This window comes from Notamacropus eugenii, chromosome 5 (genome assembly GCF_028372415.1).
Source record: "Notamacropus eugenii isolate mMacEug1 chromosome 5, mMacEug1.pri_v2, whole genome shotgun sequence".
NCBI classification, from domain to species: domain Eukaryota; kingdom Metazoa; phylum Chordata; class Mammalia; order Diprotodontia; family Macropodidae; genus Notamacropus; species Notamacropus eugenii.
Window position 1 is genome coordinate 110047771 of NC_092876.1, and position 3600 is coordinate 110051370.

At 35.6% G+C, this 3600-nt stretch overlaps 1 non-coding gene across 1 annotated transcript; it reads left to right on the forward strand.

Moving 5' to 3' along the window:
- Positions 1-3148: 3148 nt before the first annotated feature.
- Positions 3149-3252, forward strand: LOC140509334 (U6 spliceosomal RNA). The gene has a single exon (XR_011968664.1). It is a non-coding gene; the product is annotated as a U6 spliceosomal RNA (small nuclear RNA).
- The last annotated feature ends 348 nt before the right edge of the window (positions 3253-3600 follow it).

The following is a 3600-nucleotide window of genomic DNA, read 5'->3' on the forward strand; positions in this document are numbered from 1 at the left end:
TACTAATCATACTTTTAAGATTCTCATAAACAGTGCACTGATCATATTAACTAATTATACAAACTTCCTTGTAATATAACAGAAATTAGACCATTTATAAATTGAAAATGTATTATAATTTTTATATTATTATATATTATATTATATGTTAATGTATTATGTAATATAACATATAATGCATAATAATATATTATATATTATATAATATTTGTATTATAAATACAAGTTTTGAAGTAGATCCTGAGCCATTTGGTGGTTTATGGACCCTCAAGAGACATCCTTATCTGCAGAGACTACCTGTTTTACTTTCCTGTATCTTAATGTGCTCAAGCCTTCAACTGTCACACTGATTTATGTATCAAAGGACCACCTATCTGACACCCAGAATTTCTTTCTCCCTCTCCTGGGTCTCCTCTTCTTTGGGAATGAGACCTGACCATTTCCCAACTTTCTCCCCAAATTCCCCACCTCTCTTTATTTAAAAATTATAAATATCTCACTCTTTCCAATTGAACCTTGAACATGTCAGAACAGTGTGAAACCTTTTTCTCAGGCAATAAATGCCTGATAATCTATGCAAACTGTGATTGGACTCTGGTTAATTCCAGGTTCCCCTTTTTGGACCTGGAGTTTCTTCTGTTTAACAATTCACAGCAGTTTTTCTTTAAGAAGATCATTACAAAGTTTTCAAAACACTTTACATAAGTTATCTCTTTTGAGTATCACAAAAAAACTCTTGAAGTAGGTGCCCTCTTCAAATGCCATGTCTATAAGGACAATTTTTCAGATCTCTTTCTCCATCCCTGATCTCTCCACTGGGCATCAGTTCCATATTTTCACCAGCTAATGGGTCATCTATACCTGTATATCTCTGTAATACCTCAAACTCAACATGTCTTAAATTGGATCCATAATGATCCCTCCAAAAAAATAACCAACCCTTATTTCAGATTTCTTTATATGCATTGATGCCTTCACCATCTTCCCAATTACTCATGGTTGAAGCCTCAGTTCTGTCTTTGCACATTCCTTCTTGCTTTACTCCCCATATTCAATTAATTTGCCAAGTCCTGTTGATTTTAACTCTGCAATACCTCTAGCATCCTTCTTCTACTTTCTGATCCCACTTTTATTGCCCTAATTCAGACTTTCCTTGTCTCCTACTTAAATTGGGGTGGTGGGGGAGAGGCAAGAAAAGAAAGAAGCATTTATACAGTGCTTGCTATGTGTCAAATATTGTTTTAAGCCTTTCACAAATATTATCTCATTTGATCCTCAAAACAATGCTGTGAGGCAGGTGCTGTTGTCATCCATATTTTATGAATGGGAAAACTGAGGTAATATGATTTACCCAGGTTACCTAGCTAAGTGCCTGAGGTCACATTCAAACTCAAGTTTTCCTAACTCCATGCCCAGTATTCTATCCACTGTGCAATTTAGCTGCCTAGCTGAAATAATCCTCTCTCTTCATTTTCTCCTTACCTTTCACTTCTACTTGGTTATAGCTTAATGATCAAAGGTGTGACTAATTGTTGATTGATGCGTAAGCCAATTTGTATAATTCCAATCAGTTTTTTTCATCCAGTTTGCTGTTATGTCCTACTAATATATAGGTCCCATAATGTCATTGTCCTCCACAAAATCCTTTGGTAGCTCTCTAATGTCCATAGGATACAATAAAAGTTGTTTAGCTTTCATTGAAAAGCATCAGCAATCTGGTTTCCAGTCTTTAATTCACTTTATTCCCCTCTACACACTCACTCTGTAGTTCTGCCAAACTTGACTTACTCTTCCTTACCTCATCCTGTCGTTTCCAATTACTGGGCACTTACACAAAGCAATCCCTTTAACAAACTCCAAATGCAGCACCACCTGCTAAAAAAAAATCCTTATCTGATTGGGGAAAGCTTAAACAAATTATGATGTTTAAATGTAATGGAATAAGAAATGACAAAATGGACAATTTCAGTAGAAACCAGGGAGATCTCTATGAACTGATGCAGAATAAAGTGAGCAGAACTAAAAGAATAATTTATGTCAACAATGACAACAATGTAGAGGAAAATAACTTTGAAATTCTTTAGAATTCTGATGAATGTAATGATAAACCATGAATCCAAAAGACTAAAGACAAAACATGCCTGGAGAGTTGATGAACTTATAAGGCAAAGAGACACATACATGATGGCATGATCAATGAATGACTTCATTTTGCTGAACTATGCATGTTTATGATAAGGGTTTTATTTTGGAGTTTCTTGTTGTTGTTGAATGGGATAAGGGAATGAAGTGGAAGGGACAGATTATAAACACATGTAAAAATAAATAAACAGTTTTAAAGTCTTTTCTTTCAAGGCCCCATTGAGACTTTTTCCATAAGGTTTTTTCTTGATCTCTCCTGCCAGAACTATTTCCTCCGTCTTCAAATTTCTCATGTCACCCTGTAGCACCAAGGCAATATTCACAGTACCTACAGCAGCTGTGAATATGCCTGCACAGTTTTGAATTGCATATAACAGACTTTCCACATGGAAAGCAGAACCAAAACATTTATTCAGATACCACAAAGCCAAATCCATTATAGCAACAAAGAAATCCATCACAATAACTAAGAAGTCTATATACATTATCAGACCTTCCCACAAACAAGCTCCCCTAAACAAAATGCCTTTCTCTCGTTCACGCTAGTCGCTACTTTCTCTGTCCTTCCCAGCTCTGACTAGTCTGACCAACTTCCTTTCAGCTCTGCTCCAGCTCTGCCTTTTCCTGTTCCACCCCTTCATATTCTACCCATTCAACAAGTTCCTCCTACCACATGCTTCACGTGACTCAAACTCATATAACTTAAGGTCATATAGGCCTATTAATGGATGGGAAAGATCTTCCCATTCCATTAAAAATGTATTAATTCCATTAACAATACATTCACAGTACACACCCTGACTTGTAAAGCTTCCCTATTCACTATGCCATGCTAACCCTTGAGTATAATCATACAATAATACAACTCCTCCTGCCACTGGTAGATCTTGTCACTGTGTATCTCACCTTTTTTTTTCCTCCCACAGTAGGCCCACAATATATTACAACAACAAAACAAAAAGTTCTCAAAGTATAGTCCAGGGGTCCCCAGAGGGTAAATAGCTGTGTTTGCTTTGGCAGAACCATACTACAGTGAGAACAATATAGGGAATATTAGCATGGTCCCTGTGCAAAGATAACATACAAATTCAGGAAGTGTTTCATATTTTTTACATAATACACAACAGTAAATGACTGTAGTAATCTACTGTTTCATAAACAGAAATATCCAAGCTTTTGGGACAAAAATTCACTATTTGACAAAAATTGCTGGGAAAACTGAAAATACACTAGGTACAGGCCAACATTTCATATTGTCTACTAAGATAAGGTCAAAATGGATACATGATTTAGACATAAAGGGTGATATCATAAGGAAAGTATGGGAGCATAGAAAAGTTTACCTGTTAGACCTATGGATTAGGGAAGAATTTATTACCAAACAAGACAGAGAGCATTATGGGAAGAACAATGAATACTTTTGATTACATTCAATTAAAAAGATTTTGCACAAACAAA